Genomic DNA, 8,061 nt, shown 5'->3' with positions numbered 1-8,061 from the left:
TCATTCCTATTGCTCCAAACAGGGATGAATTTAGAAGCCACCCAACAGTTCCATGTTTTTCCTATTTAAAGACTCTTACATGAGTAGTTATAACGGTAAGTATGGTGGCACAAATTAAAACTTTTGTTTGGAGCCATAGGAATGAATGGGGCTAGGCTAAATGCTAACACATTTAAGAAGCACTGTACAAAGATTAAAAGTGCACGCATTGAAAGTTGAGGTTAAAACATAGTAAAATTTTAAAAAACGGTGGTGTTTTCCTTTAAACAATAAGTGGCTGTAGCTCTACAAGTCATTTCACTTTATTTCTTCCTGACATATGTAATTACCATACAACCAGATCCTGTTGACTTTGTTTTTTATTTTGTACAGGCATTAAAGTTTGTCTGTGACTCTTCTGACCAGCAAACATTTTGTTTCCTTATAGGGACAGCCCTAATAAATAACCGCACCAATAATGTCTGTTTATTAAGTTGCTAATTAAAGTTATTGTGTTCCTCTTTTAAGATTCGCCATGTGGCCCAAGTGAAGAGGGTCTAAAAGGTCTGCTGAGCACTATTCCCAGAAAGCAACATAAAATCTGAGAAATTAAGTTGCAAGCAAGAGACTGTTAAGTTTTGTCTGGAGCTGAGAACATCAACTTCTTGTACTGATGAGTACGACAGTGACTTTGACATTTCTGGTGATGGTCTGAAATCCACAAGACTGTGACACCTTCCATTATTCTGGACAAAGATTTCTAACTGTCAATATAAAGCATTTAATAAAATCTACTTTTCATAACCTTATGTAGCCTCTTTATTCACATAATACACATGTACTGTATACATGTCAAATATTATTCTACAACCAGTCAGTGGTGAAAACTAAGTGCAGTAATTAAAGTAGGGGTGACCAGGGCACAAACTAACACAGGGTTAATTGTAATGCAGCTACTTTACATATTTATACAGGGCGAGCATTCTGTGCTTTTGGTCTTTTTCTCTTACTGTCAGAAGATCTCCTATGAATTTATTTAAAGTTTTGATTTGTTTTGGTTAAGATATTGAACAAAGAGTGTTTTGGAGGCATGTAAGTAAATTTCTTCATCTTATGTTTTTTTTTCCATTTCTGAGTTGGGTGTGTAAGTCACCAAATCTTGCCTTATATTATTTTATACACTGTCTTACTATGAAGCCTCAGGTATGCAATGATAATAAAATAAAAACAATGTATATACTATTCATCAGAATGATGACTGTTAATACAACAACATCGGGGGAAATAACTCACAATTATATGTTTTGTCTTAATTGTGCATCTCTTTTAAAATATATTTTTCTATTCATTAATGCATAATACAAGGATGGCTAGATGAAGGATGATGGATGGATGAATGTGTGGATATCTATCTATTATAGGCAGATATATAAACAATATCCACCTTTAGTATATAGACAGAATTTGATTGAATTATTTGTTTACAACAAACCCTCTGTTTGTTAATGAACCCCATACATGGGGTAATGTTTGCCCTCCTGTCACTTTCTGTGTAATTGTATAATAATGGTAGGTCTCACAAACAAACTTTAAGTGTTCATTTGTAGCAGAGATGTGTGTGTTAATTGTGTAAAAAAAGAGATTCATCTAACTTAAATGTTTTTTGAATGATAGAGCCAAAGTCAAAAAGCGTTGTGCCTCACTCTCACCCACTGTATTGTAGTAGATATTTTAGGTATCTCATTCTTCTCATCTGACTTTCTATTTATATTCCACTGCTATTTAGATTACTTGGCATCACATGCGAGAGCTTATAAAATATTGTTATTAACAAAACGTCTCAGAAGAAACAATTTGATTGGCAGAAATAAATGAATTTGCAACTAATTTGCTGATCATTTAAGTCATTTGCATGAAAAATCATGTCATGTTCAAGCATTTATTTAATATAAATAAATATTTATAAAAGAGGTTTCTCTTCAACTGTTACGGTATTCTGATTACATAGTCTCACAATGAGCAAAACCTAACACAATCAAGAAGAATTTGGAAAATGTGGGAAATAAAAATATTGTTCAGATAAAAATTTCACTCAGCACAGATTGTAATCCATGATGAAGAGGGTACATCTGTGTAGGTTTTACTGTCCTTCATCTTCCAGGGGCCCAGTAACAGCCCATGGAAATGCAAAAATAATGCACATTTCAAATGGCTGTTAAAGGAATTCTTCATATAATTGAAATTTGATTATATTTTTAATTTTTTTCACCTATGTATTATATCTGTGGAGTTATTTTAGAATTTTGTGCCTTCTTGGCCGAGAATATTAATAAATTTTGGTTTTTTGATAATGTGTATGAAAAACACCATGTCCCAGAATGCATTGCTTCGCTGCTCTACGAGGCCACTCCCTAGTCACGCCTACCGGTTCGAGATGGCAGGAGGGAGGGAGGGAGATTCAACTCGGCTAAATACAACTTTTACAGACACGTCTGCAACGATTTAGTTGATATATTATTATAAATACTACCTTTTCCACATTGAAATGATGATACGTTGCGTTGTAACGGGATGTTCAACCAAAACCGGGAAAGGACAAGCAGTAAGTTTTCATCATTTGCCGCGGTGTAAACAATGGCTGCGGGCTATCAACCACGCAAAGTTCAGAGAAGACAACGATGCGGTAAAATTGAAAAACCTGAGGGTTTGCAGTCTCCATTTCAAGCTGGAAGATATCGAACCCAATGTACTCGGAATGAAGCGAAACACGCTAAAGTACACTGCGATTCCGTCTATGTGTACCTTCACAGACACGACGAACAGCCGGTGTAGCAGCCGATCCTGTTCGGTCCGTGTACCTTTTGATAGTTTGTTTTTCAACTTCAAATGAAATAAGCAGAAACGAGAAAACGGCCCCTTTGTTCGTTTTTTCGTTTTTTACCGAAAGACGAAAAAAGAGATTTCGGGTTGATTTTTCGTTTTTTTGTTTTTTGGTACAAAACGAATAAACCACTCAAATATTCGTTGTCACACGTGGGCGGTCGCTAGACGCACCTCTCCGCCAATTGGTCAACCAAAATGTGAATATGTGACATCATCCGTTGTTCCTCAAGTCTGTTCAACAAAATAAAAGTCCTCCGCTGCTGTAGCAATAGAGTGCCGAAGTAATGGCGTCACTTTGTAGGCTAAAATGCCAAAGTGAGTTAGCATTTTAGCACTACGGGTTCCCTCGCCCTGAAGTCTATGGGTTTTTTGAATGGGTTTTTGCTAAATCGCCTGAAATAAGGTCTGTGGTTAACAAAACCTCTAAATATTTTCTCGTTTTGTTCTATGACATAAAATACACCAATTATAATCTGCTTGTGATTTTTTAAAACTTTATTGTGCCTTAAAAACGGTGGTTGCTAACAAGTTGCTAATAGGGACTACATCCTTGGCGGGGAGTTTAGAGGTCATCATGACAGAAAATCTGTCACTAGCCTTTCAGCCTCAGGTTCTCAGAAGTTTACCTTTCAGTTAATATACATAACGTTATATATTTAGTCTTTTCAAATTGTAGTTTTTCCAAATATTGTTGTACTGTGGAGAGACTGTAGTTTGACATGTTTTGTTTTGTCCAGAGATGCAACCACAAGTCGTCGATGAAAGATGCTCGTTTACCGTCCGATGTTTCCCAGCGGAGACTGTTCGTGCCGTAAGGTAAGCTAACACAACGATGATTTCCATGTGAACACCGTATTTACTGCCTTAATGTGGCCATGCACGACCAAACTGGTGCATATTGCTTAACACGCTAATGATATGATACTTGGACGGTCAGATGGAATTAAACAGGCTAAGTTAGCAAGAATAAACGTTTTTCATTACAAAATCAACAGCTAAAATAACTTACCTGTGTCTTTCTCTTAAAATATCTTAAAGCTTGTTTACTTTGCTGTTTAATAGATAGATTAGATCCGCTGCAGTTTTATGAAAGGCTAACGTTACTTCGAGAAATGTGTTTAATTAAAATATTCAAAATAATACCTGGTTTATTGACTTTTATTCAACTTTGCTTTACCCACTAATAATAATGATTGTAGTTATTTGTAAACAGCACTAGTTAGGCATTAGATAACAATGATATTTATCTTTGTTATTTTAGTAGTAAAGTGTGATTTTTGTAATTTTAATTTGTAAAGGTGTAATTTCCATAAAACTAACACTGCTTATTTTGAATTTATCCTTAGACGAGCTGACCGGATGCCCAGTGTCCATTCTCGCATCTGCAGCTGTCATTTTCCTGCAGGGGATAAAATGTCCCCGTTTTGTTTATATCCACAAATGATGTTCCCACTGGACAAATTTTGGAAGATCATTCATACTCCCTGAGACAGGATAGGGCTGATGTGCCTAAAAATGTTCCACCACCCATTTATAAAGAGGAGGAAATGGCTACAATTTATGGCTGACAAAGATGATGAACCATCTCCGGCTGATCAAACCCTCACTATCAATTCTGAGGAACAACCAAATAAAAGCACAACTAAAGAAGAGCTGCAGTCTGGACGAAGAAGAAGAATCCAGCTTGAGATTGAGTTAGAGCATTCCATAACAGAGATTCAGCTTCTCAAAGACTAACTCCAAAGGCACACGAGTAACTGTCATGACAGGTATTCAGCCTTTAAGATCAGTGAAAGTGTGATGCGAATGGAGACAGGATTGCCAGATAGGGATACTTTCAGTGCTGTGTGTGAATATGTTGCTCATTTTGAGGATTCCATTACGTACTTTGCTGGATGGAGGAGACCCAAAGAAATCATCCTTGAGGACCTTGATTAAAATTCGCCACAACTATACACACTTGCACTTGCATTTTCCATGTGGGCATTCACATTGTGTTGCAAAAATACCTTCTTTCCCTGTAGAGACTTGTCATGTGAATTATATATAGTTTGTTTTCAGTTTCCTTATTTTATGAAAATAAAGATGTTTACTACAAAACTTGCTGCAATGTTTCTGTGGATCAGTGATTGGAGCATTTTGTTAACTTTTGTTTAATTCCCAGAGAACACGCTGATATCTATAGCTTGAATGCACTGTAAGTCACTTGTCTAACAAATATTAAAAAATAAATGTTAACCTATTGTATACTATTGTATCTATACACCAGTCAGCTTACAGTAATGTGAGATAAAATTTACTACACACTCTCACATTGGGGCTTGTGGATTACCAGGTAAAAATATATAGAAAATTTGAACAATATTAGTATATATGGTTTATTTAGGGAACATGTATGGTTTAATTATAATATATTGTATTTAAGCATTGATGCTATTGGACAATTCTCATTAAATTCAACATATATAATTATATATAACTATTATATTAAATGTTTGGAATTTAACTGTGTTCTGCTTGTTCAGAGATTGTATAGTTATCTTATAAATACATAGAATAGAACCACTATAAATCTGGACATAACAGTGCAGCTTAGATGCTGGTTTACTTACCGGTATTGTAAGGGCCAGCATGAGGGACAAGGTTTATCAAGTCTCATTAAGTAAAACTATGGAGAGATAGAGGAGTTAAATAAAGTGTTCTCTCTCCTCGATCTATGGTTTTTCTATCGTCTAAGTAAGAAAAAGTACATAAGATTGGAAATTGATACGGCAATATCTAGGGCTTCTCCCAGCCAACATTGACATGTGGGCCCCACGTGAGTCCCATCTGGGCAGCATGGGTTACATGTGGGCATGGGCTTCACATGGGCAATATATGTGGGTTTCCTATGTGGGCCCCATATGGGTTTGCCCATGTGGGATAATAATGTGGGCCCCTCATGGCACCTATGTGGGCAAAAGAAAATGTATGCTTGAAATACATCTTTATACATTTACAATCTTAAAATAATAACTTTTGGTTGATTGTCACTTTTAAATAAATAGCAAATAATATAACAGATATGATTTGATCAGTATAAAACATTTTAAATAAAAATGCATTATTTTTTACATTTAATTAACATTGATATGTGGGCCCCACATGGGCCCCATATGGGCAACATGGGTTTCATGTGGCCATGGGCTTAACATGGGCAATATATATGGGTCCCATGTGGGTTTCCCTATGTGGGCCCCATATAGGTTTGCCCATGTGGGATAATAATGTGGGGCCCTCATGGCACCTATGTGGTCAAAACATTTTATGCTTAAAATACATTTTATATACATTTAAACTCTTAAAATTATTACTTTTGGTTTATAGTCACTTTTATACAAAGAGCAAATAATATCACAGATAGGATATGATCAGAATAAAACATTTTAAATAAAAATGCATTATTGTTAACATTTATTTGTGATATTTGTAATGTTTACCTGCCAATTATTAATTTTAATTTGCACAGCTGAGCATGAGTGAAAATAAGAAATGTCAGAAAGTTGATCAGTTTGATAAGTGTGTTAATTAAAGAAATGTTTCAAACATTCTGAAAGGAGTCTGATTAGTGGAGTCAGGTGTTTCATATAAGGAGACCTCATTATGATCTGCTCACTGCTACGACACATTACGCTTGACAAAGTAGTCCTGCTTCAAATGTTTTTAATTGTGATTTTTATCACATAATATAATATCATATTTTAAATAATCTTTGCTAAAATAGGCAGACTTTTAAAATTACAACTATAAAGATGATAAACATTTAAACTACAAGAATTTCCGCTCAGGCGCAAGGATACGGTTTCTATCGGAGCAGCAGGAGTCTCTCACAACTGTTACACTTGTAATTTATCCTGAGTTGTGTTTTTAGAAAATGTAATACTACGGTACAAGTTCACGGACTGCACAGGGATGAATCAAAACAAACGTGCAAGGACATTTAATGAGTTTGGCTGTGGATGCTTTGGAAGTTCTTCATAAAACGTTTGAGCAAAGATTAATTGATGATCAGAAGACCATCTCCAGATGAGTGAGCAATGTTTGTGTTGTTTTTGAGTTCTAAGTATTTTAAGAGTTTGACTTCTTTCAATGCTTATTTTAAGTGTTATGTTAAATTGTTAGTCATTACCTGCCTTAGCAGTTTTTAAATGTTCATGATTATTTTAGCATTGTATTGTTATAAATTGACATTAAAAGTATAATTATTTCATAATAAGGGACCAGTCCAGTACCCATTAAAAATCCATTCTGGGCCCTGATATGTAACGTGGGCTTCATTACGTGGGGCCAATATGGGCCCCATGTGTGTTGCCCAGCTGGGCCCCACATAAGCCCCACTCAGTTTCTATATCAAATTAATGTGGGCAACCCACGTGGGGCCATAGTGGAACCCATGGACAAACCCATATAGGGCCACATAGGAAGCCCATATGTGGGCCCCACCTTGCAATGTTGGCTGGGGTGTAAGTTAAAAATATTTTATCTGACCCCTTGTGTCCATGGCGACGGGTCATGATTGTCACGTGACACACCGCAACAACAATATGTATGCTATTAGTTTTATTTCGCTTTTCCTTTTTTTTTTATTAAAAATATTAACTAACTTGCTTACCATGCCAACTATCTGATATTCCAATCCTTCGTTTAAAGATCTTTATAAATTATCTTGATCTATAACGAGATGAGTCCTGTCCACCGGATTTACAGCACCTGAATTCCCCAGCGTTTATCTTGCCTGCTTGTGACACACGCAGATTTTCAGATGCACACCCAGAGGTATTTTTCTGGCTACGGGTCACGCTTCTTGAATGCGATGAACAAAATCGTATGGTATAGTACGATTTAATCTATTCGTATTAATGCGCACGAAATCCCTGCAACACAGGGCTGTGTTAAATGCGATGAACTAATCGTACGATTTCGTACGAGCCAGCTCGTATGATTTCATACGATTTAGCCACTTGGTTAAATCGTTTGAATTATTACGAATTCGCCGTGAGATAGGGTTGTCCAATCACAATGGAGGAGAGGCGGGACAAATAGTACATCGACCAATTGGAACATCCTTTCGCTACTACTTAAAAGCATAAAAGTTAATATATCTTGTCGATTACAATATATAACAGCCCGTGCTACAACAATATGAGTACGCTTTGATTA

At 36.0% G+C, this 8,061-nt stretch overlaps 1 long non-coding RNA gene across 2 annotated transcripts; it reads left to right on the top strand.

The window, feature by feature from the left end:
- The first annotated feature begins 3,077 nt into the window (after positions 1–3,077).
- Positions 3,078–4,925, top strand: LOC141368748 (uncharacterized). 2 transcript variants are annotated; one of them, XR_012371981.1, is made up of 3 exons: positions 3,078–3,265; positions 3,600–3,678; positions 4,209–4,925. It is a non-coding gene; the product is annotated as an uncharacterized lncRNA (long non-coding RNA). The 2 variants fall into 2 exon arrangements; XR_012371982.1 differs by lacking the exon at positions 3,078–3,265 and adding an exon at positions 3,398–3,472.
- Positions 4,926–8,061: the final 3,136 nt, after the last annotated feature.

The sequence above is a fragment of the Misgurnus anguillicaudatus genome, chromosome 11 (assembly GCF_027580225.2).
Source record: "Misgurnus anguillicaudatus chromosome 11, ASM2758022v2, whole genome shotgun sequence".
In the NCBI taxonomy this organism is placed as follows: Eukaryota; Metazoa; Chordata; class Actinopteri; order Cypriniformes; family Cobitidae; genus Misgurnus; species Misgurnus anguillicaudatus.
The sequence above is the reverse complement of the archived record's forward strand: the minus strand, read 5'-3'. Positions and strand labels throughout refer to the sequence as shown.